The 23,988-nt window shown below is 44.5% G+C and overlaps 38 non-coding genes across 38 annotated transcripts; 22 read left to right on the top strand and 16 right to left on the bottom strand.

The window, feature by feature from the left end:
• Positions 1-391: 391 nt before the first annotated feature.
• TRNAM-CAU (transfer RNA methionine (anticodon CAU)) lies at positions 392-464 on the bottom strand. Its single transcript has one exon. It is a non-coding gene; the product is annotated as a tRNA-Met (tRNA).
• A 997-nt stretch (positions 465-1,461) lies between these two features.
• Positions 1,462-1,547, top strand: TRNAY-GUA (transfer RNA tyrosine (anticodon GUA)). Its single transcript is given in 2 exon segments — positions 1,462-1,498; positions 1,512-1,547. It is a non-coding gene; the product is annotated as a tRNA-Tyr (tRNA).
• Positions 1,548-1,676: 129 nt separating this feature from the next.
• TRNAA-CGC (transfer RNA alanine (anticodon CGC)) lies at positions 1,677-1,748 on the top strand. The gene has a single exon. It is a non-coding gene; the product is annotated as a tRNA-Ala (tRNA).
• Positions 1,749-1,947: 199 nt separating this feature from the next.
• Positions 1,948-2,020, bottom strand: TRNAM-CAU (transfer RNA methionine (anticodon CAU)). The gene has a single exon. It is a non-coding gene; the product is annotated as a tRNA-Met (tRNA).
• A 997-nt stretch (positions 2,021-3,017) lies between these two features.
• Positions 3,018-3,103, top strand: TRNAY-GUA (transfer RNA tyrosine (anticodon GUA)). Its single transcript is given in 2 exon segments — positions 3,018-3,054; positions 3,068-3,103. It is a non-coding gene; the product is annotated as a tRNA-Tyr (tRNA).
• Positions 3,104-3,503: 400 nt separating this feature from the next.
• Positions 3,504-3,576, bottom strand: TRNAM-CAU (transfer RNA methionine (anticodon CAU)). Its single transcript has one exon. It is a non-coding gene; the product is annotated as a tRNA-Met (tRNA).
• A 997-nt stretch (positions 3,577-4,573) lies between these two features.
• TRNAY-GUA (transfer RNA tyrosine (anticodon GUA)) lies at positions 4,574-4,659 on the top strand. The gene is given in 2 exon segments: positions 4,574-4,610; positions 4,624-4,659. It is a non-coding gene; the product is annotated as a tRNA-Tyr (tRNA).
• A 400-nt stretch (positions 4,660-5,059) lies between these two features.
• On the bottom strand, positions 5,060-5,132 carry TRNAM-CAU (transfer RNA methionine (anticodon CAU)). Its single transcript has one exon. It is a non-coding gene; the product is annotated as a tRNA-Met (tRNA).
• Positions 5,133-6,129: 997 nt separating this feature from the next.
• On the top strand, positions 6,130-6,215 carry TRNAY-GUA (transfer RNA tyrosine (anticodon GUA)). The gene is given in 2 exon segments: positions 6,130-6,166; positions 6,180-6,215. It is a non-coding gene; the product is annotated as a tRNA-Tyr (tRNA).
• Positions 6,216-6,615: 400 nt separating this feature from the next.
• On the bottom strand, positions 6,616-6,688 carry TRNAM-CAU (transfer RNA methionine (anticodon CAU)). Its single transcript has one exon. It is a non-coding gene; the product is annotated as a tRNA-Met (tRNA).
• A 997-nt stretch (positions 6,689-7,685) lies between these two features.
• Positions 7,686-7,771, top strand: TRNAY-GUA (transfer RNA tyrosine (anticodon GUA)). Its single transcript is given in 2 exon segments — positions 7,686-7,722; positions 7,736-7,771. It is a non-coding gene; the product is annotated as a tRNA-Tyr (tRNA).
• A 400-nt stretch (positions 7,772-8,171) lies between these two features.
• On the bottom strand, positions 8,172-8,244 carry TRNAM-CAU (transfer RNA methionine (anticodon CAU)). Its single transcript has one exon. It is a non-coding gene; the product is annotated as a tRNA-Met (tRNA).
• Positions 8,245-9,241: 997 nt separating this feature from the next.
• On the top strand, positions 9,242-9,327 carry TRNAY-GUA (transfer RNA tyrosine (anticodon GUA)). The gene is given in 2 exon segments: positions 9,242-9,278; positions 9,292-9,327. It is a non-coding gene; the product is annotated as a tRNA-Tyr (tRNA).
• A 129-nt stretch (positions 9,328-9,456) lies between these two features.
• On the top strand, positions 9,457-9,528 carry TRNAA-CGC (transfer RNA alanine (anticodon CGC)). Its single transcript has one exon. It is a non-coding gene; the product is annotated as a tRNA-Ala (tRNA).
• Positions 9,529-9,727: 199 nt separating this feature from the next.
• On the bottom strand, positions 9,728-9,800 carry TRNAM-CAU (transfer RNA methionine (anticodon CAU)). The gene has a single exon. It is a non-coding gene; the product is annotated as a tRNA-Met (tRNA).
• Positions 9,801-10,797: 997 nt separating this feature from the next.
• Positions 10,798-10,883, top strand: TRNAY-GUA (transfer RNA tyrosine (anticodon GUA)). The gene is given in 2 exon segments: positions 10,798-10,834; positions 10,848-10,883. It is a non-coding gene; the product is annotated as a tRNA-Tyr (tRNA).
• Positions 10,884-11,283: 400 nt separating this feature from the next.
• On the bottom strand, positions 11,284-11,356 carry TRNAM-CAU (transfer RNA methionine (anticodon CAU)). The gene has a single exon. It is a non-coding gene; the product is annotated as a tRNA-Met (tRNA).
• A 997-nt stretch (positions 11,357-12,353) lies between these two features.
• TRNAY-GUA (transfer RNA tyrosine (anticodon GUA)) lies at positions 12,354-12,439 on the top strand. The gene is given in 2 exon segments: positions 12,354-12,390; positions 12,404-12,439. It is a non-coding gene; the product is annotated as a tRNA-Tyr (tRNA).
• Positions 12,440-12,839: 400 nt separating this feature from the next.
• TRNAM-CAU (transfer RNA methionine (anticodon CAU)) lies at positions 12,840-12,912 on the bottom strand. The gene has a single exon. It is a non-coding gene; the product is annotated as a tRNA-Met (tRNA).
• Positions 12,913-13,909: 997 nt separating this feature from the next.
• Positions 13,910-13,995, top strand: TRNAY-GUA (transfer RNA tyrosine (anticodon GUA)). Its single transcript is given in 2 exon segments — positions 13,910-13,946; positions 13,960-13,995. It is a non-coding gene; the product is annotated as a tRNA-Tyr (tRNA).
• A 129-nt stretch (positions 13,996-14,124) lies between these two features.
• TRNAA-CGC (transfer RNA alanine (anticodon CGC)) lies at positions 14,125-14,196 on the top strand. The gene has a single exon. It is a non-coding gene; the product is annotated as a tRNA-Ala (tRNA).
• Positions 14,197-14,395: 199 nt separating this feature from the next.
• TRNAM-CAU (transfer RNA methionine (anticodon CAU)) lies at positions 14,396-14,468 on the bottom strand. Its single transcript has one exon. It is a non-coding gene; the product is annotated as a tRNA-Met (tRNA).
• A 997-nt stretch (positions 14,469-15,465) lies between these two features.
• On the top strand, positions 15,466-15,551 carry TRNAY-GUA (transfer RNA tyrosine (anticodon GUA)). The gene is given in 2 exon segments: positions 15,466-15,502; positions 15,516-15,551. It is a non-coding gene; the product is annotated as a tRNA-Tyr (tRNA).
• A 400-nt stretch (positions 15,552-15,951) lies between these two features.
• Positions 15,952-16,024, bottom strand: TRNAM-CAU (transfer RNA methionine (anticodon CAU)). Its single transcript has one exon. It is a non-coding gene; the product is annotated as a tRNA-Met (tRNA).
• A 997-nt stretch (positions 16,025-17,021) lies between these two features.
• TRNAY-GUA (transfer RNA tyrosine (anticodon GUA)) lies at positions 17,022-17,107 on the top strand. Its single transcript is given in 2 exon segments — positions 17,022-17,058; positions 17,072-17,107. It is a non-coding gene; the product is annotated as a tRNA-Tyr (tRNA).
• Positions 17,108-17,507: 400 nt separating this feature from the next.
• Positions 17,508-17,580, bottom strand: TRNAM-CAU (transfer RNA methionine (anticodon CAU)). The gene has a single exon. It is a non-coding gene; the product is annotated as a tRNA-Met (tRNA).
• A 997-nt stretch (positions 17,581-18,577) lies between these two features.
• TRNAY-GUA (transfer RNA tyrosine (anticodon GUA)) lies at positions 18,578-18,663 on the top strand. Its single transcript is given in 2 exon segments — positions 18,578-18,614; positions 18,628-18,663. It is a non-coding gene; the product is annotated as a tRNA-Tyr (tRNA).
• Positions 18,664-18,792: 129 nt separating this feature from the next.
• Positions 18,793-18,864, top strand: TRNAA-CGC (transfer RNA alanine (anticodon CGC)). Its single transcript has one exon. It is a non-coding gene; the product is annotated as a tRNA-Ala (tRNA).
• Positions 18,865-19,063: 199 nt separating this feature from the next.
• TRNAM-CAU (transfer RNA methionine (anticodon CAU)) lies at positions 19,064-19,136 on the bottom strand. Its single transcript has one exon. It is a non-coding gene; the product is annotated as a tRNA-Met (tRNA).
• A 997-nt stretch (positions 19,137-20,133) lies between these two features.
• On the top strand, positions 20,134-20,219 carry TRNAY-GUA (transfer RNA tyrosine (anticodon GUA)). The gene is given in 2 exon segments: positions 20,134-20,170; positions 20,184-20,219. It is a non-coding gene; the product is annotated as a tRNA-Tyr (tRNA).
• A 129-nt stretch (positions 20,220-20,348) lies between these two features.
• Positions 20,349-20,420, top strand: TRNAA-CGC (transfer RNA alanine (anticodon CGC)). The gene has a single exon. It is a non-coding gene; the product is annotated as a tRNA-Ala (tRNA).
• Positions 20,421-20,619: 199 nt separating this feature from the next.
• TRNAM-CAU (transfer RNA methionine (anticodon CAU)) lies at positions 20,620-20,692 on the bottom strand. The gene has a single exon. It is a non-coding gene; the product is annotated as a tRNA-Met (tRNA).
• A 997-nt stretch (positions 20,693-21,689) lies between these two features.
• Positions 21,690-21,775, top strand: TRNAY-GUA (transfer RNA tyrosine (anticodon GUA)). The gene is given in 2 exon segments: positions 21,690-21,726; positions 21,740-21,775. It is a non-coding gene; the product is annotated as a tRNA-Tyr (tRNA).
• Positions 21,776-21,904: 129 nt separating this feature from the next.
• TRNAA-CGC (transfer RNA alanine (anticodon CGC)) lies at positions 21,905-21,976 on the top strand. The gene has a single exon. It is a non-coding gene; the product is annotated as a tRNA-Ala (tRNA).
• Positions 21,977-22,175: 199 nt separating this feature from the next.
• TRNAM-CAU (transfer RNA methionine (anticodon CAU)) lies at positions 22,176-22,248 on the bottom strand. Its single transcript has one exon. It is a non-coding gene; the product is annotated as a tRNA-Met (tRNA).
• A 997-nt stretch (positions 22,249-23,245) lies between these two features.
• On the top strand, positions 23,246-23,331 carry TRNAY-GUA (transfer RNA tyrosine (anticodon GUA)). The gene is given in 2 exon segments: positions 23,246-23,282; positions 23,296-23,331. It is a non-coding gene; the product is annotated as a tRNA-Tyr (tRNA).
• A 129-nt stretch (positions 23,332-23,460) lies between these two features.
• On the top strand, positions 23,461-23,532 carry TRNAA-CGC (transfer RNA alanine (anticodon CGC)). The gene has a single exon. It is a non-coding gene; the product is annotated as a tRNA-Ala (tRNA).
• A 199-nt stretch (positions 23,533-23,731) lies between these two features.
• On the bottom strand, positions 23,732-23,804 carry TRNAM-CAU (transfer RNA methionine (anticodon CAU)). Its single transcript has one exon. It is a non-coding gene; the product is annotated as a tRNA-Met (tRNA).
• Positions 23,805-23,988: the final 184 nt, after the last annotated feature.

Raw genomic sequence — 23,988 nt, 5'->3', positions numbered from 1 at the left:
TCGATTTCCATATCTTTCACTTTTATTCAAACAATACCTTCCATTGATTATGATCGAGACTTTGCAGTCCCTGGGTTTCAGGGATTCCTTGCATCCATCAAACAGCTCGAGTGCAAAAGTGGGGATGTAGCTCAGTGGTAGAGCGCATGCTTTGCATGTATGAGGTCCCGGGTTCAATCCCCGGCATCTCCAGGAGCCTCTGTTCCTTATCTTGGCTTTTTTCCAGAAGGCTAGCCTGCCATCATGCAGAAAGAAGAAGTTTGTCATGCAGTTGGGGTGAGAGCCCCACTTAAATAGTCAGACATTTGCTTTGGAAAAATCTTTGAACTAGGCATAGTTTGCGCATTTCAAGAAAATCGGAGAATTTTGCATTCCAAAAGAAGGAAATAAATGCCCTCTCTGAGGATCGAACTCAGGACCTTCAGATTATGAGACTGACGCGCTGCCTACTGCGCTAAGAAGGCTGTATATAGGCATCTGTACATAAGACCATGAAGATCATCCAGGTACAAGGCTGAAGGATTTTCCTGACTGACATTGTATACTGCAGAGTCGAATGGGGTGATGTGGCCGTCGGTTCAATGCAGGGTTTCCAATCATACAGTCAAACCTTGCAGAAGTGGGGATGTAGCTCAGTGGTAGAGCGCATGCTTTGCATGTATGAGGCCCCGGGTTCAATCCCCGGCATCTCCAGACTTTTGCCATGCTTACCTTGGATTTTGGGCCGAAAGCTAGGCTGGCATCATGATGAAGGAAGAGATATGTCCTCCAACCGGGATGAGGACCCCGCTTAATCTGTCAGACGTTTGCCTTGAAAAATCCCATGAAATGGGGCTATCTCATTTTTGATGATTATAGATCAAAAGAATCCTACTTGTTGAAGACATCAAAGTGATGATTCATCTTGACAACCATAATGCTTTGATGATAGAAATCTGTCGCATCTCTCTTGATCATTGGTAAGGGTTCTTCTTCTAAACCAGAGACTCTTTACAGTAGCTTTTAGAAAAACGGAATATTTTGTTTATCTCAATCACCTTCAATCTACAGATTTTTCCGTTCTCTTTCCTTTTGAAAATGCATCCAAAATGCACGTTCTTGATGCTGGGTGCGTAGTAATGACTCCCATAACTTTCTGTCATTTCTTTCATGGTTCCGCGCAGCCATCCATTTGCCACCAATGCTGCCCAAGGTCTTTGTATCAAAGTTCCTTTCCTTTCTGTAAAATTGAAATTTGGAGCACCCCTGCTTATCCCCAAGCCAAGACAGAACATGAACTTTGGTCTGAAATCCTCCTTTGGGGTGATAAGACGTACCTTACAGTGTGCTCTAAGAACTGGTGACTTTGAGAGGGAGCTGCAGGTAATGTTCATGATTTTCATCGATCTGCTCCTGATCCCCACCCCCACAACCTTTCTTGAGCGAGAGATAATTACAGCGCTGAAAGATACTTCAGCCACTCCTTCGATAGCTCAGTTGGTAGAGCGGAGGACTGTAGCATAAAGTCAGACATCCTTAGGTCGCTGGTTCAAATCCGGCTCGAAGGATTTTGTGCTTCGATTTCCATATATTTCACTTTTATTCAAACAATACCTTCCATTGATTATGATCGAGACTTTGCAGTCCCTGGGTTTCAGGGATTCCTTGCATCCATCAAACAGCTCGAGTGCAAAAGTGGGGATGTAGCTCAGTGGTAGAGCGCATGCTTCGCATGTATGAGGTCCCGGGTTCAATCCCCGGCATCTCCAGGAGCCTCTGTTCCTTATCTTGGCTTTTTTCCAGAAGGCTAGCCTGCCATCATGCAGAAAGAAGAAGTTTGTCATGCAGTTGGGGTGAGAGCCCCACTTAAATAGTCAGACATTTGCTTTGGAAAAATCTTTGAACTAGGCATAGTTTGCGCATTTCAAGAAAATCGGAGAATTTTGCATTCCAAAAGAAGGAAATAAATGCCCTCTCTGAGGATCGAACTCAGGACCTTCAGATTATGAGACTGACGCGCTGCCTACTGCGCTAAGAAGGCTGTATATAGGCATCTGTACATAAGACCATGAAGATCATCCAGGTACAATGCTGAAGGATTTTCCTGACTGACATTGTATACTGCAGAGTCGAATGGGGTGATGTGGCCGTCGGTTCAATGCAGGGTTTCCAATCATACAGTCAAACCTTGCAGAAGTGGGGATGTAGCTCAGTGGTAGAGCGCATGCTTTGCATGTATGAGGCCCCGGGTTCAATCCCCGGCATCTCCAGACTTTTGCCATGCTTACCTTGGATTTTGGGCCGAAAGCTAGGCTGGCATCATGATGAAGGAAGAGATATGTCCTCCAACCGGGATGAGGACCCCGCTTAATCTGTCAGACGTTTGCCTTGAAAAATCCCATGAAATGGGGCTATCTCATTTTTGATGATTATAGATCAAAAGAATCCTACTTGTTGAAGACATCAAAGTGATGATTCATCTTGACAACCATAATGCTTTGATGATAGAAATCTGTCGCATCTCTCTTGATCATTGGTAAGGGTTCTTCTTCTAAACCAGAGACTCTTTACAGTAGCTTTTAGAAAAACGGAATATTTTGTTTATCTCAATCACCTTCAATCTACAGATTTTTCCGTTCTCTTTCCTTTTGAAAATGCATCCAAAATGCACGTTCTTGATGCTGGGTGCGTAGTAATGAGTCCCATAACTTTCTGTCATTTCTTTCATGGTTCCGCGCAGCCATCCATTTGCCACCAATGCTGCCCAAGGTCTTTGTATCAAAGTTCCTTTCCTTTCTGTAAAATTGAAATTTGGAGCACCCCTGCTTATCCCCAAGCCAAGACAGAACATGAACTTTGGTCTGAAATCCTCCTTTGGGGTGATAAGACGTACCTTACAGTGTGCTCTAAGAACTGGTGACTTTGAGAGGGAGCTGCAGGTAATGTTCATGATTTTCATCGATCTGCTCCTGATCCCCACCCCCACAACCTTTCTTGAGCGAGAGATAATTACAGCGCTGAAAGATACTTCAGCCACTCCTTCGATAGCTCAGTTGGTAGAGCGGAGGACTGTAGCATAAAGTCAGACATCCTTAGGTCGCTGGTTCAAATCCGGCTCGAAGGATTTTTTGCTTCGATTTCCATATCTTTCACTTTTATTCAAACAATACCTTCCATTGATTATGATCGAGACTTTGCAGTCCCTGGGTTTCAGGGATTCCTTGCATCCATCAAACAGCTCGAGTGCAAAAGTGGGGATGTAGCTCAGTGGTAGAGCGCATGCTTTGCATGTATGAGGTCCCGGGTTCAATCCCCGGCATCTCCAGGAGCCTCTGTTCCTTATCTTGGCTTTTTTCCAGAAGGCTAGCCTGCCATCATGCAGAAAGAAGAAGTTTGTCATGCAGTTGGGGTGAGAGCCCCACTTAAATAGTCAGACATTTGCTTTGGAAAAATCTTTGAACTAGGCATAGTTTGCGCATTTCAAGAAAATCGGAGAATTTTGCATTCCAAAAGAAGGAAATAAATGCCCTCTCTGAGGATCGAACTCAGGACCTTCAGATTATGAGACTGACGCGCTGCCTACTGCGCTAAGAAGGCTGTATATAGGCATCTGTACATAAGACCATGAAGATCATCCAGGTACAATGCTGAAGGATTTTCCTGACTGACATTGTATACTGCAGAGTCGAATGGGGTGATGTGGCCGTCGGTTCAATGCAGGGTTTCCAATCATACAGTCAAACCTTGCAGAAGTGGGGATGTAGCTCAGTGGTAGAGCGCATGCTTTGCATGTATGAGGCCCCGGGTTCAATCCCCGGCATCTCCAGACTTTTGCCATGCTTACCTTGGATTTTGGGCCGAAAGCTAGGCTGGCATCATGATGAAGGAAGAGATATGTCCTCCAACCGGGATGAGGACCCCGCTTAATCTGTCAGACGTTTGCCTTGAAAAATCCCATGAAATGGGGCTATCTCATTTTTGATGATTATAGATCAAAAGAATCCTACTTGTTGAAGACATCAAAGTGATGATTCATCTTGACAACCATAATGCTTTGATGATAGAAATCTGTCGCATCTCTCTTGATCATTGGTAAGGGTTCTTCTTCTAAACCAGAGACTCTTTACAGTAGCTTTTAGAAAAACGGAATATTTTGTTTATCTCAATCACCTTCAATCTACAGATTTTTCCGTTCTCTTTCCTTTTGAAAATGCATCCAAAATGCACTTTCTTGATGCTGGGTGCGTAGTAATGAGTCCCATAACTTTCTGTCATTTCTTTCATGGTTCCGCGCAGCCATCCATTTGCCACCAATGCTGCCCAAGGTCTTTGTATCAAAGTTCCTTTCCTTTCTGTAAAATTGAAATTTGGAGCACCCCTGCTTATCCCCAAGCCAAGACAGAACATGAACTTTGGTCTGAAATCCTCCTTTGGGGTGATAAGACGTACCTTACAGTGTGCTCTAAGAACTGGTGACTTTGAGAGGGAGCTGCAGGTAATGTTCATGATTTTCATCGATCTGCTCCTGATCCCCACCCCCACAACCTTTCTTGAGCGAGAGATAATTACAGCGCTGAAAGATACTTCAGCCACTCCTTCGATAGCTCAGTTGGTAGAGCGGAGGACTGTAGCATAAAGTCAGACATCCTTAGGTCGCTGGTTCAAATCCGGCTCGAAGGATTTTTTGCTTCGATTTCCATATCTTTCACTTTTATTCAAACAATACCTTCCATTGATTATGATCGAGACTTTGCAGTCCCTGGGTTTCAGGGATTCCTTGCATCCATCAAACAGCTCGAGTGCAAAAGTGGGGATGTAGCTCAGTGGTAGAGCGCATGCTTTGCATGTATGAGGTCCCGGGTTCAATCCCCGGCATCTCCAGGAGCCTCTGTTCCTTATCTTGGCTTTTTTCCAGAAGGCTAGCCTGCCATCATGCAGAAAGAAGAAGTTTGTCATGCAGTTGGGGTGAGAGCCCCACTTAAATAGTCAGACATTTGCTTTGGAAAAATCTTTGAACTAGGCATAGTTTGCGCATTTCAAGAAAATCGGAGAATTTTGCATTCCAAAAGAAGGAAATAAATGCCCTCTCTGAGGATCGAACTCAGGACCTTCAGATTATGAGACTGACGCGCTGCCTACTGCGCTAAGAAGGCTGTATATAGGCATCTGTACATAAGACCATGAAGATCATCCAGGTACAAGGCTGAAGGATTTTCCTGACTGACATTGTATACTGCAGAGTCGAATGGGGTGATGTGGCCGTCGGTTCAATGCAGGGTTTCCAATCATACAGTCAAACCTTGCAGAAGTGGGGATGTAGCTCAGTGGTAGAGCGCATGCTTTGCATGTATGAGGCCCTGGGTTCAATCCCCGGCATCTCCAGACTTTTGCCATGCTTACCTTGGATTTTGGGCCGAAAGCTAGGCTGGCATCATGATGAAGGAAGAGATATGTCCTCCAACCGGGATGAGGACCCCGCTTAATCTGTCAGACGTTTGCCTTGAAAAATCCCATGAAATGGGGCTATCTCATTTTTGATGATTATAGATCAAAAGAATCCTACTTGTTGAAGACATCAAAGTGATGATTCATCTTGACAACCATAATGCTTTGATGATAGAAATCTGTCGCATCTCTCTTGATCATTGGTAAGGGTTCTTCTTCTAAACCAGAGACTCTTTACAGTAGCTTTTAGAAAAACGGAATATTTTGTTTATCTCAATCACCTTCAATCTACAGATTTTTCCGTTCTCTTTCCTTTTGAAAATGCATCCAAAATGCACGTTCTTGATGCTGGGTGCGTAGTAATGACTCCCATAACTTTCTGTCATTTCTTTCATGGTTCCGCGCAGCCATCCATTTGCCACCAATGCTGCCCAAGGTCTTTGTATCAAAGTTCCTTTCCTTTCTGTAAAATTGAAATTTGGAGCACCCCTGCTTATCCCCAAGCCAAGACAGAACATGAACTTTGGTCTGAAATCCTCCTTTGGGGTGATAAGACGTACCTTACAGTGTGCTCTAAGAACTGGTGACTTTGAGAGGGAGCTGCAGGTAATGTTCATGATTTTCATCGATCTGCTCCTGATCCCCACCCCCACAACCTTTCTTGAGCGAGAGATAATTACAGCGCTGAAAGATACTTCAGCCACTCCTTCGATAGCTCAGTTGGTAGAGCGGAGGACTGTAGCATAAAGTCAGACATCCTTAGGTCGCTGGTTCAAATCCGGCTCGAAGGATTTTTTGCTTCGATTTCCATATCTTTCACTTTTATTCAAACAATACCTTCCATTGATTATGATCGAGACTTTGCAGTCCCTGGGTTTCAGGGATTCCTTGCATCCATCAAACAGCTCGAGTGCAAAAGTGGGGATGTAGCTCAGTGGTAGAGCGCATGCTTTGCATGTATGAGGTCCCGGGTTCAATCCCCGGCATCTCCAGGAGCCTCTGTTCCTTATCTTGGCTTTTTTCCAGAAGGCTAGCCTGCCATCATGCAGAAAGAAGAAGTTTGTCATGCAGTTGGGGTGAGAGCCCCACTTAAATAGTCAGACATTTGCTTTGGAAAAATCTTTGAACTAGGCATAGTTTGCGCATTTCAAGAAAATCGGAGAATTTTGCATTCCAAAAGAAGGAAATAAATGCCCTCTCTGAGGATCGAACTCAGGACCTTCAGATTATGAGACTGACGCGCTGCCTACTGCGCTAAGAAGGCTGTATATAGGCATCTGTACATAAGACCATGAAGATCATCCAGGTACAATGCTGAAGGATTTTCCTGACTGACATTGTATACTGCAGAGTCGAATGGGGTGATGTGGCCGTCGGTTCAATGCAGGGTTTCCAATCATACAGTCAAACCTTGCAGAAGTGGGGATGTAGCTCAGTGGTAGAGCGCATGCTTTGCATGTATGAGGCCCCGGGTTCAATCCCCGGCATCTCCAGACTTTTGCCATGCTTACCTTGGATTTTGGGCCGAAAGCTAGGCTGGCATCATGATGAAGGAAGAGATATGTCCTCCAACCGGGATGAGGACCCCGCTTAATCTGCGAGACGTTTGCCTTGAAAAATCCCATGAAATGGGGCTATCTCATTTTTGATGATTATAGATCAAAAGAATCCTACTTGTTGAAGACATCAAAGTGATGATTCATCTTGACAACCATAATGCTTTGATGATAGAAATCTGTCGCATCTCTCTTGATCATTGGTAAGGGTTCTTCTTCTAAACCAGAGACTCTTTACAGTAGCTTTTAGAAAAACGGAATATTTTGTTTATCTCAATCACCTTCAATCTACAGATTTTTCCGTTCTCTTTCCTTTTGAAAATGCATCCAAAATGCACGTTCTTGATGCTGGGTGCGTAGTAATGACTCCCATAACTTTCTGTCATTTCTTTCATGGTTCCGCGCAGCCATCCATTTGCCACCAATGCTGCCCAAGGTCTTTGTATCAAAGTTCCTTTCCTTTCTGTAAAATTGAAATTTGGAGCACCCCTGCTTATCCCCAAGCCAAGACAGAACATGAACTTTGGTCTGAAATCCTCCTTTGGGGTGATAAGACGTACCTTACAGTGTGCTCTAAGAACTGGTGACTTTGAGAGGGAGCTGCAGGTAATGTTCATGATTTTCATCGATCTGCTCCTGATCCCCACCCCCACAACCTTTCTTGAGCGAGAGATAATTACAGCGCTGAAAGATACTTCAGCCACTCCTTCGATAGCTCAGTTGGTAGAGCGGAGGACTGTAGCATAAAGTCAGACATCCTTAGGTCGCTGGTTCAAATCCGGCTCGAAGGATTTTTTGCTTCGATTTCCATATCTTTCACTTTTATTCAAACAATACCTTCCATTGATTATGATCGAGACTTTGCAGTCCCTGGGTTTCAGGGATTCCTTGCATCCATCAAACAGCTCGAGTGCAAAAGTGGGGATGTAGCTCAGTGGTAGAGCGCATGCTTTGCATGTATGAGGTCCCGGGTTCAATCCCCGGCATCTCCAGGAGCCTCTGTTCCTTATCTTGGCTTTTTTCCAGAAGGCTAGCCTGCCATCATGCAGAAAGAAGAAGTTTGTCATGCAGTTGGGGTGAGAGCCCCACTTAAATAGTCAGACATTTGCTTTGGAAAAATCTTTGAACTAGGCATAGTTTGCGCATTTCAAGAAAATCGGAGAATTTTGCATTCCAAAAGAAGGAAATAAATGCCCTCTCTGAGGATCGAACTCAGGACCTTCAGATTATGAGACTGACGCGCTGCCTACTGCGCTAAGAAGGCTGTATATAGGCATCTGTACATAAGACCATGAAGATCATCCAGGTACAAGGCTGAAGGATTTTCCTGACTGACATTGTATACTGCAGAGTCGAATGGGGTGATGTGGCCGTCGGTTCAATGCAGGGTTTCCAATCATACAGTCAAACCTTGCAGAAGTGGGGATGTAGCTCAGTGGTAGAGCGCATGCTTTGCATGTATGAGGCCCCGGGTTCAATCCCCGGCATCTCCAGACTTTTGCCATGCTTACCTTGGATTTTGGGCCGAAAGCTAGGCTGGCATCATGATGAAGGAAGAGATATGTCCTCCAACCGGGATGAGGACCCCGCTTAATCTGTCAGACGTTTGCCTTGAAAAATCCCATGAAATGGGGCTATCTCATTTTTGATGATTATAGATCAAAAGAATCCTACTTGTTGAAGACATCAAAGTGATGATTCATCTTGACAACCATAATGCTTTGATGATAGAAATCTGTCGCATCTCTCTTGATCATTGGTAAGGGTTCTTCTTCTAAACCAGAGACTCTTTACAGTAGCTTTTAGAAAAACGGAATATTTTGTTTATCTCAATCACCTTCAATCTACAGATTTTTCCGTTCTCTTTCCTTTTGAAAATGCATCCAAAATGCACGTTCTTGATGCTGGGTGCGTAGTAATGACTCCCATAACTTTCTGTCATTTCTTTCATGGTTCCGCGCAGCCATCCATTTGCCACCAATGCTGCCCAAGGTCTTTGTATCAAAGTTCCTTTCCTTTCTGTAAAATTGAAATTTGGAGCACCCCTGCTTATCCCCAAGCCAAGACAGAACATGAACTTTGGTCTGAAATCCTCCTTTGGGGTGATAAGACGTACCTTACAGTGTGCTCTAAGAACTGGTGACTTTGAGAGGGAGCTGCAGGTAATGTTCATGATTTTCATCGATCTGCTCCTGATCCCCACCCCCACAACCTTTCTTGAGCGAGAGATAATTACAGCGCTGAAAGATACTTCAGCCACTCCTTCGATAGCTCAGTTGGTAGAGCGGAGGACTGTAGCATAAAGTCAGACATCCTTAGGTCGCTGGTTCAAATCCGGCTCGAAGGATTTTGTGCTTCGATTTCCATATATTTCACTTTTATTCAAACAATACCTTCCATTGATTATGATCGAGACTTTGCAGTCCCTGGGTTTCAGGGATTCCTTGCATCCATCAAACAGCTCGAGTGCAAAAGTGGGGATGTAGCTCAGTGGTAGAGCGCATGCTTCGCATGTATGAGGTCCCGGGTTCAATCCCCGGCATCTCCAGGAGCCTCTGTTCCTTATCTTGGCTTTTTTCCAGAAGGCTAGCCTGCCATCATGCAGAAAGAAGAAGTTTGTCATGCAGTTGGGGTGAGAGCCCCACTTAAATAGTCAGACATTTGCTTTGGAAAAATCTTTGAACTAGGCATAGTTTGCGCATTTCAAGAAAATCGGAGAATTTTGCATTCCAAAAGAAGGAAATAAATGCCCTCTCTGAGGATCGAACTCAGGACCTTCAGATTATGAGACTGACGCGCTGCCTACTGCGCTAAGAAGGCTGTATATAGGCATCTGTACATAAGACCATGAAGATCATCCAGGTACAATGCTGAAGGATTTTCCTGACTGACATTGTATACTGCAGAGTCGAATGGGGTGATGTGGCCGTCGGTTCAATGCAGGGTTTCCAATCATACAGTCAAACCTTGCAGAAGTGGGGATGTAGCTCAGTGGTACAGCGCATGCTTTGCATGTATGAGGCCCCGGGTTCAATCCCCGGCATCTCCAGACTTTTGCCATGCTTACCTTGGATTTTGGGCCGAAAGCTAGGCTGGCATCATGATGAAGGAAGAGATATGTCCTCCAACCGGGATGAGGACCCCGCTTAATCTGTCAGACGTTTGCCTTGAAAAATCCCATGAAATGGGGCTATCTCATTTTTGATGATTATAGATCAAAAGAATCCTACTTGTTGAAGACATCAAAGTGATGATTCATCTTGACAACCATAATGCTTTGATGATAGAAATCTGTTGCATCTCTCTTGATCATTGGTAAGGGTTCTTCTTCTAAACCAGAGACTCTTTACAGTAGCTTTTAGAAAAACGGAATATTTTGTTTATCTCAATCACCTTCAATCTACAGATTTTTCCGTTCTCTTTCCTTTTGAAAATGCATCCAAAATGCACGTTCTTGATGCTGGGTGCGTAGTAATGACTCCCATAACTTTCTGTCATTTCTTTCATGGTTCCGCGCAGCCATCCATTTGCCACCAATGCTGCCCAAGGTCTTTGTATCAAAGTTCCTTTCCTTTCTGTAAAATTGAAATTTGGAGCACCCCTGCTTATCCCCAAGCCAAGACAGAACATGAACTTTGGTCTGAAATCCTCCTTTGGGGTGATAAGACGTACCTTACAGTGTGCTCTAAGAACTGGTGACTTTGAGAGGGAGCTGCAGGCAATGTTCATGATTTTCATCGATCTGCTCCTGATCCCCACCCCCACAACCTTTCTTGAGCGAGAGATAATTACAGCGCTGAAAGATACTTCAGCCACTCCTTCGATAGCTCAGTTGGTAGAGCGGAGGACTGTAGCATAAAGTCAGACATCCTTAGGTCGCTGGTTCAAATCCGGCTCGAAGGATTTTTTGCTTCGATTTCCATATCTTTCACTTTTATTCAAACAATACCTTCCATTGATTATGATCGAGACTTTGCAGTCCCTGGGTTTCAGGGATTCCTTGCATCCATCAAACAGCTCGAGTGCAAAAGTGGGGATGTAGCTCAGTGGTAGAGCGCATGCTTTGCATGTATGAGGTCCCGGGTTCAATCCCCGGCATCTCCAGGAGCCTCTGTTCCTTATCTTGGCTTTTTTCCAGAAGGCTAGCCTGCCATCATGCAGAAAGAAGAAGTTTGTCATGCAGTTGGGGTGAGAGCCCCACTTAAATAGTCAGACATTTGCTTTGGAAAAATCTTTGAACTAGGCATAGTTTGCGCATTTCAAGAAAATCGGAGAATTTTGCATTCCAAAAGAAGGAAATAAATGCCCTCTCTGAGGATCGAACTCAGGACCTTCAGATTATGAGACTGACGCGCTGCCTACTGCGCTAAGAAGGCTGTATATAGGCATCTGTACATAAGACCATGAAGATCATCCAGGTACAAGGCTGAAGGATTTTCCTGACTGACATTGTATACTGCAGAGTCGAATGGGGTGATGTGGCCGTCGGTTCAATGCAGGGTTTCCAATCATACAGTCAAACCTTGCAGAAGTGGGGATGTAGCTCAGTGGTAGAGCGCATGCTTTGCATGTATGAGGCCCCGGGTTCAATCCCCGGCATCTCCAGACTTTTGCCATGCTTACCTTGGATTTTGGGCCGAAAGCTAGGCTGGCATCATGATGAAGGAAGAGATATGTCCTCCAACCGGGATGAGGACCCCGCTTAATCTGTCAGACGTTTGCCTTGAAGAATCCCATGAAATGGGGCTATCTCATTTTTGATGATTATAGATCAAAAGAATCCTACTTGTTGAAGACATCAAAGTGATGATTCATCTTGACAACCATAATGCTTTGATGATAGAAATCTGTCGCATCTCTCTTGATCATTGGTAAGGGTTCTTCTTCTAAACCAGAGACTCTTTACAGTAGCTTTTAGAAAAACGGAATATTTTGTTTATCTCAATCACCTTCAATCTACAGATTTTTCCGTTCTCTTTCCTTTTGAAAATGCATCCAAAATGCACGTTCTTGATGCTGGGTGCGTAGTAATGACTCCCATAACTTTCTGTCATTTCTTTCATGGTTCCGCGCAGCCATCCATTTGCCACCAATGCTGCCCAAGGTCTTTGTATCAAAGTTCCTTTCCTTTCTGTAAAATTGAAATTTGGAGCACCCCTGCTTATCCCCAAGCCAAGACAGAACATGAACTTTGGTCTGAAATCCTCCTTTGGGGTGATAAGACGTACCTTACAGTGTGCTCTAAGAACTGGTGACTTTGAGAGGGAGCTGCAGGCAATGTTCATGATTTTCATCGATCTGCTCCTGATCCCCACCCCCACAACCTTTCTTGAGCGAGAGATAATTACAGCGCTGAAAGATACTTCAGCCACTCCTTCGATAGCTCAGTTGGTAGAGCGGAGGACTGTAGCATAAAGTCAGACATCCTTAGGTCGCTGGTTCAAATCCGGCTCGAAGGATTTTTTGCTTCGATTTCCATATCTTTCACTTTTATTCAAACAATACCTTCCATTGATTATGATCGAGACTTTGCAGTCCCTGGGTTTCAGGGATTCCTTGCATCCATCAAACAGCTCGAGTGCAAAAGTGGGGATGTAGCTCAGTGGTAGAGCGCATGCTTTGCATGTATGAGGTCCCGGGTTCAATCCCCGGCATCTCCAGGAGCCTCTGTTCCTTATCTTGGCTTTTTTCCAGAAGGCTAGCCTGCCATCATGCAGAAAGAAGAAGTTTGTCATGCAGTTGGGGTGAGAGCCCCACTTAAATAGTCAGACATTTGCTTTGGAAAAATCTTTGAACTAGGCATAGTTTGCGCATTTCAAGAAAATCGGAGAATTTTGCATTCCAAAAGAAGGAAATAAATGCCCTCTCTGAGGATCGAACTCAGGACCTTCAGATTATGAGACTGACGCGCTGCCTACTGCGCTAAGAAGGCTGTATATAGGCATCTGTACATAAGACCATGAAGATCATCCAGGTACAAGGCTGAAGGATTTTCCTGACTGACATTGTATACTGCAGAGTCGAATGGGGTGATGTGGCCGTCGGTTCAATGCAGGGTTTCCAATCATACAGTCAAACCTTGCAGAAGTGGGGATGTAGCTCAGTGGTAGAGCGCATGCTTTGCATGTATGAGGCCCCGGGTTCAATCCCCGGCATCTCCAGACTTTTGCCATGCTTACCTTGGATTTTGGGCCGAAAGCTAGGCTGGCATCATGATGAAGGAAGAGATATGTCCTCCAACCGGGATGAGGACCCCGCTTAATCTGTCAGACGTTTGCCTTGAAAAATCCCATGAAATGGGGCTATCTCATTTTTGATGATTATAGATCAAAAGAATCCTACTTGTTGAAGACATCAAAGTGATGATTCATCTTGACAACCATAATGCTTTGATGATAGAAATCTGTCGCATCTCTCTTGATCATTGGTAAGGGTTCTTCTTCTAAACCAGAGACTCTTTACAGTAGCTTTTAGAAAAACGGAATATTTTGTTTATCTCAATCACCTTCAATCTACAGATTTTTCCGTTCTCTTTCCTTTTGAAAATGCATCCAAAATGCACGTTCTTGATGCTGGGTGCGTAGTAATGACTCCCATAACTTTCTGTCATTTCTTTCATGGTTCCGCGCAGCCATCCATTTGCCACCAATGCTGCCCAAGGTCTTTGTATCAAAGTTCCTTTCCTTTCTGTAAAATTGAAATTTGGAGCACCCCTGCTTATCCCCAAGCCAAGACAGAACATGAACTTTGGTCTGAAATCCTCCTTTGGGGTGATAAGACGTACCTTACAGTGTGCTCTAAGAACTGGTGACTTTGAGAGGGAGCTGCAGGTAATGTTCATGATTTTCATCGATCTGCTCCTGATCCCCACCCCCACAACCTTTCTTGAGCGAGAGATAATTACAGCGCTGAAAGATACTTCAGCCACTCCTTCGATAGCTCAGTTGGTAGAGCGGAGGACTGTAGCATAAAGTCAGACATCCTTAGGTCGCTGGTTCAAATCCGGCTCGAAGGATTTTGTGCTTCGATTTCCATATATTTCACTTTTATTCAAACAATACCTTCCATTGATTATGATCGAGACTTTGCAGTCCCTGGGTTTCAGGGATTCCTTGCATCCATCAAACAGCTCGAGTGCAAAAGTGGGGATGTAGCTCAGTGGTAGAGCGCATGCTTCGCATGTATGAGGTCCCGGGTTCAATCCCCGGCATCTCCAGGAGCCTCTGTTCCTTATCTTGGCTTTTTTCCAGAAGGCTAGCCTGCCATCATGCAGAAAGAAGAAGTTTGTCATGCAGTTGGGGTGAGAGCCCCACTTAAATAGTCAGACATTTGCTTTGGAAAAATCTTTGAACTAGGCATAGTTTGCGCATTTCAAGAAAATCGGAGAATTTTGCATTCCAAAAGAAGGAAATAAATGCCCTCTCTGAGGATCGAACTCAGGACCTTCAGATTATGAGACTGACGCGCTGCCTACTGCGCTAAGAAGGCTGTATATAGGCATCTGTACATAAGACCATGAAGATCATCCAGGTACAATGCTGAAGGATTTTCCTGACTGACATTGTATACTGCAGAGTCGAATGGGGTGATGTGGCCGTCGGTTCAATGCAGGGTTTCCAATCATACAGTCAAACCTTGCAGAAGTGGGGATGTAGCTCAGTGGTAGAGCGCATGCTTTGCATGTATGAGGCCCTGGGTTCAATCCCCGGCATCTCCAGACTTTTGCCATGCTTACCTTGGATTTTGGGCCGAAAGCTAGGCTGGCATCATGATGAAGGAAGAGATATGTCCTCCAACCGGGATGAGGACCCCGCTTAATCTGTCAGACGTTTGCCTTGAAAAATCCCATGAAATGGGGCTATCTCATTTTTGATGATTATAGATCAAAAGAATCCTACTTGTTGAAGACATCAAAGTGATGATTCATCTTGACAACCATAATGCTTTGATGATAGAAATCTGTCGCATCTCTCTTGATCATTGGTAAGGGTTCTTCTTCTAAACCAGAGACTCTTTACAGTAGCTTTTAGAAAAACGGAATATTTTGTTTATCTCAATCACCTTCAATCTACAGATTTTTCCGTTCTCTTTCCTTTTGAAAATGCATCCAAAATGCACGTTCTTGATGCTGGGTGCGTAGTAATGACTCCCATAACTTTCTGTCATTTCTTTCATGGTTCCGCGCAGCCATCCATTTGCCACCAATGCTGCCCAAGGTCTTTGTATCAAAGTTCCTTTCCTTTCTGTAAAATTGAAATTTGGAGCACCCCTGCTTATCCCCAAGCCAAGACAGAACATGAACTTTGGTCTGAAATCCTCCTTTGGGGTGATAAGACGTACCTTACAGTGTGCTCTAAGAACTGGTGACTTTGAGAGGGAGCTGCAGGTAATGTTCATGATTTTCATCGATCTGCTCCTGATCCCCACCCCCACAACCTTTCTTGAGCGAGAGATAATTACAGCGCTGAAAGATACTTCAGCCACTCCTTCGATAGCTCAGTTGGTAGAGCGGAGGACTGTAGCATAAAGTCAGACATCCTTAGGTCGCTGGTTCAAATCCGGCTCGAAGGATTTTTTGCTTCGATTTCCATATCTTTCACTTTTATTCAAACAATACCTTCCATTGATTATGATCGAGACTTTGCAGTCCCTGGGTTTCAGGGATTCCTTGCATCCATCAAACAGCTCGAGTGCAAAAGTGGGGATGTAGCTCAGTGGTAGAGCGCATGCTTTGCATGTATGAGGTCCCGGGTTCAATCCCCGGCATCTCCAGGAGCCTCTGTTCCTTATCTTGGCTTTTTTCCAGAAGGCTAGCCTGCCATCATGCAGAAAGAAGAAGTTTGTCATGCAGTTGGGGTGAGAGCCCCACTTAAATAGTCAGACATTTGCTTTGGAAAAATCTTTGAACTAGGCATAGTTTGCGCATTTCAAGAAAATCGGAGAATTTTGCATTCCAAAAGAAGGAAATAAATGCCCTCTCTGAGGATCGAACTCAGGACCTTCAGATTATGAGACTGACGCGCTGCCTACTGCGCTAAGAAGGCTGTATATAGGCATCTGTACATAAGACCATGAAGATCATCCAGGTACAATGCTGAAGGATTTTCCTGACTGACATTGTATACTGCAGAGTCGAATGGGGTGATGTGGCCGTCGGTTCAATGCAGGGTTTCCAATCATACAGTCAAACCTTGCAGAAGTGGGGATGTAGCTCAGTGGTAGAGCGCATGCTTTGCATGTATGAGGCCCCGGGTTCAATCCCCGGCATCTCCAGACTTTTGCCATGCTTACCTTGGATTTTGGGCCGAAAGCTAGGCTGGCATCATGATGAAGGAAGAGATATGTCCTCCAACCGGGATGAGGACCCCGCTTAATCTGTCAGACGTTTGCCTTGAAAAATCCCATGAAATGGGGCTATCTCATTTTTGATGATTATAGATCAAAAGAATCCTACTTGTTGAAGACATCAAAGTGATGATTCATCTTGACAACCATAATGCTTTGATGATAGAAATCTGTCGCATCTCTCTTGATCATTGGTAAGGGTTCTTCTTCTAAACCAGAGACTCTTTACAGTAGCTTTTAGAAAAACGGAATATTTTGTTTATCTCAATCACCTTCAATCTACAGATTTTTCCGTTCTCTTTCCTTTTGAAAATGCATCCAAAATGCACGTTCTTGATGCTGGGTGCGTAGTAATGACTCCCATAACTTTCTGTCATTTCTTTCATGGTTCCGCGCAGCCATCCATTTGCCACCAATGCTGCCCAAGGTCTTTGTATCAAAGTTCCTTTCCTTTCTGTAAAATTGAAATTTGGAGCACCCCTGCTTATCCCCAAGCCAAGACAGAACATGAACTTTGGTCTGAAATCCTCCTTTGGGGTGATAAGACGTACCTTACAGTGTGCTCTAAGAACTGGTGACTTTGAGAGGGAGCTGCAGGTAATGTTCATGATTTTCATCGATCTGCTCCTGATCCCCACCCCCACAACCTTTCTTGAGCGAGAGATAATTACAGCGCTGAAAGATACTTCAGCCACTCCTTCGATAGCTCAGTTGGTAGAGCGGAGGACTGTAGCATAAAGTCAGACATCCTTAGGTCGCTGGTTCAAATCCGGCTCGAAGGATTTTTTGCTTCGATTTCCATATCTTTCACTTTTATTCAAACAATACCTTCCATTGATTATGATCGAGACTTTGCAGTCCCTGGGTTTCAGGGATTCCTTGCATCCATCAAACAGCTCGAGTGCAAAAGTGGGGATGTAGCTCAGTGGTAGAGCGCATGCTTTGCATGTATGAGGTCCCGGGTTCAATCCCCGGCATCTCCAGGAGCCTCTGTTCCTTATCTTGGCTTTTTTCCAGAAGGCTAGCCTGCCATCATGCAGAAAGAAGAAGTTTGTCATGCAGTTGGGGTGAGAGCCCCACTTAAATAGTCAGACATTTGCTTTGGAAAAATCTTTGAACTAGGCATAGTTTGCGCATTTCAAGAAAATCGGAGAATTTTGCATTCCAAAAGAAGGAAATAAATGCCCTCTCTGAGGATCGAACTCAGGACCTTCAGATTATGAGACTGACGCGCTGCCTACTGCGCTAAGAAGGCTGTATATAGGCATCTGTACATAAGACCATGAAGATCATCCAGGTACAAGGCTGAAGGATTTTCCTGACTGACATTGTATACTGCAGAGTCGAATGGGGTGATGTGGCCGTCGGTTCAATGCAGGGTTTCCAATCATACAGTCAAACCTTGCAGAAGTGGGGATGTAGCTCAGTGGTAGAGCGCATGCTTTGCATGTATGAGGCCCCGGGTTCAATCCCCGGCATCTCCAGACTTTTGCCATGCTTACCTTGGATTTTGGGCCGAAAGCTAGGCTGGCATCATGATGAAGGAAGAGATATGTCCTCCAACCGGGATGAGGACCCCGCTTAATCTGTCAGACGTTTGCCTTGAAAAATCCCATGAAATGGGGCTATCTCATTTTTGATGATTATAGATCAAAAGAATCCTACTTGTTGAAGACATCAAAGTGATGATTCATCTTGACAACCATAATGCTTTGATGATAGAAATCTGTCGCATCTCTCTTGATCATTGGTAAGGGTTCTTCTTCTAAACCAGAGACTCTTTACAGTAGCTTTTAGAAAAACGGAATATTTTGTTTATCTCAATCACCTTCAATCTACAGATTTTTCCGTTCTCTTTCCTTTTGAAAATGCATCCAAAATGCACGTTCTTGATGCTGGGTGCGTAGTAATGACTCCCATAACTTTCTGTCATTTCTTTCATGGTTCCGCGCAGCCATCCATTTGCCACCAATGCTGCCCAAGGTCTTTGTATCAAAGTTCCTTTCCTTTCTGTAAAATTGAAATTTGGAGCACCCCTGCTTATCCCCAAGCCAAGACAGAACATGAACTTTGGTCTGAAATCCTCCTTTGGGGTGATAAGACGTACCTTACAGTGTGCTCTAAGAACTGGTGACTTTGAGAGGGAGCTGCAGGTAATGTTCATGATTTTCATCGATCTGCTCCTGATCCCCACCCCCACAACCTTTCTTGAGCGAGAGATAATTACAGCGCTGAAAGATACTTCAGCCACTCCTTCGATAGCTCAGTTGGTAGAGCGGAGGACTGTAGCATAAAGTCAGACATCCTTAGGTCGCTGGTTCAAATCCGGCTCGAAGGATTTTGTGCTTCGATTTCCATATATTTCACTTTTATTCAAACAATACCTTCCATTGATTATGATCGAGACTTTGCAGTCCCTGGGTTTCAGGGATTCCTTGCATCCATCAAACAGCTCGAGTGCAAAAGTGGGGATGTAGCTCAGTGGTAGAGCGCATGCTTCGCATGTATGAGGTCCCGGGTTCAATCCCCGGCATCTCCAGGAGCCTCTGTTCCTTATCTTGGCTTTTTTCCAGAAGGCTAGCCTGCCATCATGCAGAAAGAAGAAGTTTGTCATGCAGTTGGGGTGAGAGCCCCACTTAAATAGTCAGACATTTGCTTTGGAAAAATCTTTGAACTAGGCATAGTTTGCGCATTTCAAGAAAATCGGAGAATTTTGCATTCCAAAAGAAGGAAATAAATGCCCTCTCTGAGGATCGAACTCAGGACCTTCAGATTATGAGACTGACGCGCTGCCTACTGCGCTAAGAAGGCTGTATATAGGCATCTGTACATAAGACCATGAAGATCATCCAGGTACAATGCTGAAGGATTTTCCTGACTGACATTGTATACTGCAGAGTCGAATGGGGTGATGTGGCCGTCGGTTCAATGCAGGGTTTCCAATCATACAGTCAAACCTTGCAGAAGTGGGGATGTAGCTCAGTGGTAGAGCGCATGCTTTGCATGTATGAGGCCCCGGGTTCAATCCCCGGCATCTCCAGACTTTTGCCATGCTTACCTTGGATTTTGGGCCGAAAGCTAGGCTGGCATCATGATGAAGGAAGAGATATGTCCTCCAACCGGGATGAGGACCCCGCTTAATCTGTCAGACGTTTGCCTTGAAAAATCCCATGAAATGGGGCTATCTCATTTTTGATGATTATAGATCAAAAGAATCCTACTTGTTGAAGACATCAAAGTGATGATTCATCTTGACAACCATAATGCTTTGATGATAGAAATCTGTCGCATCTCTCTTGATCATTGGTAAGGGTTCTTCTTCTAAACCAGAGACTCTTTACAGTAGCTTTTAGAAAAACGGAATATTTTGTTTATCTCAATCACCTTCAATCTACAGATTTTTCCGTTCTCTTTCCTTTTGAAAATGCATCCAAAATGCACGTTCTTGATGCTGGGTGCGTAGTAATGACTCCCATAACTTTCTGTCATTTCTTTCATGGTTCCGCGCAGCCATCCATTTGCCACCAATGCTGCCCAAGGTCTTTGTATCAAAGTTCCTTTCCTTTCTGTAAAATTGAAATTTGGAGCACCCCTGCTTATCCCCAAGCCAAGACAGAACATGAACTTTGGTCTGAAATCCTCCTTTGGGGTGATAAGACGTACCTTACAGTGTGCTCTAAGAACTGGTGACTTTGAGAGGGAGCTGCAGGTAATGTTCATGATTTTCATCGATCTGCTCCTGATCCCCACCCCCACAACCTTTCTTGAGCGAGAGATAATTACAGCGCTGAAAGATACTTCAGCCACTCCTTCGATAGCTCAGTTGGTAGAGCGGAGGACTGTAGCATAAAGTCAGACATCCTTAGGTCGCTGGTTCAAATCCGGCTCGAAGGATTTTGTGCTTCGATTTCCATATATTTCACTTTTATTCAAACAATACCTTCCATTGATTATGATCGAGACTTTGCAGTCCCTGGGTTTCAGGGATTCCTTGCATCCATCAAACAGCTCGAGTGCAAAAGTGGGGATGTAGCTCAGTGGTAGAGCGCATGCTTCGCATGTATGAGGTCCCGGGTTCAATCCCCGGCATCTCCAGGAGCCTCTGTTCCTTATCTTGGCTTTTTTCCAGAAGGCTAGCCTGCCATCATGCAGAAAGAAGAAGTTTGTCATGCAGTTGGGGTGAGAGCCCCACTTAAATAGTCAGACATTTGCTTTGGAAAAATCTTTGAACTAGGCATAGTTTGCGCATTTCAAGAAAATCGGAGAATTTTGCATTCCAAAAGAAGGAAATAAATGCCCTCTCTGAGGATCGAACTCAGGACCTTCAGATTATGAGACTGACGCGCTGCCTACTGCGCTAAGAAGGCTGTATATAGGCATCTGTACATAAGACCATGAAGATCATCCAGGTACAAGGCTGAAGGATTTTCCTGACTGACATTGTATACTGCAGAGTCGAATGGGGTGATGTGGCCGTCGGTTCAATGCAGGGTTTCCAATCATACAGTCAAACCTTGCAGAAGTGGGGATGTAGCTCAGTGGTAGAGCGCATGCTTTGCATGTATGAGGCCCCGGGTTCAATCCCCGGCATCTCCAGACTTTTGCCATGCTTACCTTGGATTTTGGGCCGAAAGCTAGGCTGGCATCATGATGAAGGAAGAGATATGTCCTCCAACCGGGATGAGGACCCCGCTTAATCTGTCAGACGTTTGCCTTGAAAAATCCCATGAAATGGGGCTATCTCATTTTTGATGATTATAGATCAAAAGAATCCTACTTGTTGAAGACATCAAAGTGATGATTCATCTTGACAACCATAATGCTTTGATGATAGAAATCTGTCGCATCTCTCTTGATCATTGGTAAGGGTTCTTCTTCTAAACCAGAGACTCTTTACAGTAGCTTTTAGAAAAACGGAATATTTTGTTTATCTCAATCACCTTCAATCTACAGATTTTTCCGTTCTCTTTCCTTTTGAAAATGCATCCAAAATGCACGTTCTTGATGCTGGGTGCGTAGTAATGACTCCCATAACTTTCTGTCATTTCTTTCATGGTTCCGCGCAGCCATCCATTTGCCACAAATGCTGCCCAAGGTCTTTGTATCAAAGTTCCTTTCCTTTCTGTAAAATTGAAATTTGGAGCACCCCTGCTTATCCCCAAGCCAAGACAGAACATGAACTTTGGTCTGAAATCCTCCTTTGGGGTGATAAGACGTACCTTACAGTGTGCTCTAAGAACTGGTGACTTTGAGAGGGAGCTGCAGGTAATGTTCATGATTTTCATCGATCTGCTCCTGATCCCCACCCCCACAACCTTTCTTGAGCGAGAGATAATTACAGCGCTGAAAGATACTTCAGCCACTCCTTCGATAGCTCAGTTGGTAGAGCGGAGGACTGTAGCATAAAGTCAGACATCCTTAGGTCGCTGGTTCAAATCCGGCTCGAAGGATTTTGTGCTTCGATTTCCATATATTTCACTTTTATTCAAACAATACCTTCCATTGATTATGATCGAGACTTTGCAGTCCCTGGGTTTCAGGGATTCCTTGCATCCATCAAACAGCTCGAGTGCAAAAGTGGGGATGTAGCTCAGTGGTAGAGCGCATGCTTCGCATGTATGAGGTCCCGGGTTCAATCCCCGGCATCTCCAGGAGCCTGTGTTCCTTATCTTGGCTTTTTTCCAGAAGGCTAGCCTGCCATCATGCAGAAAGAAGAAGTTTGTCATGCAGTTGGGGTGAGAGCCCCACTTAAATAGTCAGACATTTGCTTTGGAAAAATCTTTGAACTAGGCATAGTTTGCGCATTTCAAGAAAATCGGAGAATTTTGCATTCCAAAAGAAGGAAATAAATGCCCTCTCTGAGGATCGAACTCAGGACCTTCAGATTATGAGACTGACGCGCTGCCTACTGCGCTAAGAAGGCTGTATATAGGCATCTGTACATAAGACCATGAAGATCATCCAGGTACAAGGCTGAAGGATTTTCCTGACTGACATTGTATACTGCAGAGTCGAATGGGGTGATGTGGCCGTCGGTTCAATGCAGGGTTTCCAATCATACAGTCAAACCTTGCAGAAGTGGGGATGTAGCTCAGTGGTAGAGCGCATGCTTTGCATGTATGAGGCCCCGGGTTCAATCCCCGGCATCTCCAGACTTTTGCCATGCTTACCTTGGATTTTGGGCCGAAAGCTAGGCTGGCATCATGATGAAGGAAGAGATATGTCCTCCAACCGGGATGAGGACCCCGCTTAATCTGTCAGACGTTTGCCTTGAAAAATCCCATGAAATGGGGCTATCTCATTTTTGATGATTATAGATCAAAAGAATCCTACTTGTTGAAGACATCAAAGTGATGATTCATCTTGACAACCATAATGCTTTGATGATAGAAATCTGTCGCATCTCTCTTGATCATTGGTAAGGGTTCTTCTTCTAAACCAGAGACTCTTTACAGTAGCTTTTAGAAAAACGGAATATTTTGTTTATCTCAATCACCTTCAATCTACAGATTTTTCCGTTCTCTTTCCTTTTGAAAATGCATCCAAAATGCACGTTCTTGATGCTGGGTGCGTAGTAATGACTCCCATAACTTTCTGTCATTTCTTTCATGGTTCCGCGCAGCCATCCATTTGCCACCAATGCTGCCCAAGGTCTTTGTATCAAAGTTCCTTTCCTTTCTGTAAAATTGAAATTTGGAGCACCCCTGCTTATCCCCAAGCCAAGACAGAACATGAACTTTGGTCTGAAATCCTCCTTTGGGGTGATAAGACGTACCTTACAGTGTGCTCTAAGAACTGGTGACTTTGAGAGGGAGCTGCAGGTAATGTTCATGATTTTCATCGATCTGCTCCTGATCCCCACCCCCACAACCTTTCTTGAGCGAGAGATAATTACAGCGCTGAAAGATACTTCAGCCACTCCTTCGATAGCTCAGTTGGTAGAGCGGAGGACTGTAGCATAAAGTCAGACATCCTTAGGTCGCTGGTTCAAATCCGGCTCGAAGGATTTTGTGCTTCGATTTCCATATATTTCACTTTTATTCAAACAATACCTTCCATTGATTATGATCGAGACTTTGCAGTCCCTGGGTTTCAGGGATTCCCTGCATCCATCAAACAGCTCGAGTGCAAAAGTGGGGATGTAGCTCAGTGGTAGAGCGCATGCTTCGCATGTATGAGGTCCCGGGTTCAATCCCCGGCATCTCCAGGAGCCTCTGTTCCTTATCTTGGCTTTTTTCCAGAAGGCTAGCCTGCCATCATGCAGAAAGAAGAAGTTTGTCATGCAGTTGGGGTGAGAGCCCCACTTAAATAGTCAGACATTTGCTTTGGAAAAATCTTTGAACTAGGCATAGTTTGCGCATTTCAAGAAAATCGGAGAATTTTGCATTCCAAAAGAAGGAAATAAATGCCCTCTCTGAGGATCGAACTCAGGACCTTCAGATTATGAGACTGACGCGCTGCCTACTGCGCTAAGAAGGCTGTATATAGGCATCTGTACATAAGACCATGAAGATCATCCAGGTACAAGGCTGAAGGATTTTCCTGACTGACATTGTATACTGCAGAGTCGAATGGGGTGATGTGGCCGTCGGTTCAATGCAGGGTTTCCAATCATACAGTCAAACCTTGCAGAAGTGGGGATGTAGCTCAGTGGTAGAGCGCA

Source organism: Triturus cristatus, chromosome 4_1 (assembly GCF_964204655.1).
Source record: "Triturus cristatus chromosome 4_1, aTriCri1.1, whole genome shotgun sequence".
Taxonomy (NCBI): Eukaryota; Metazoa; Chordata; class Amphibia; order Caudata; family Salamandridae; genus Triturus; species Triturus cristatus.
Note: the sequence above shows the minus strand (reverse complement) of the source record. Positions and strands in the feature narration are given on the sequence as shown.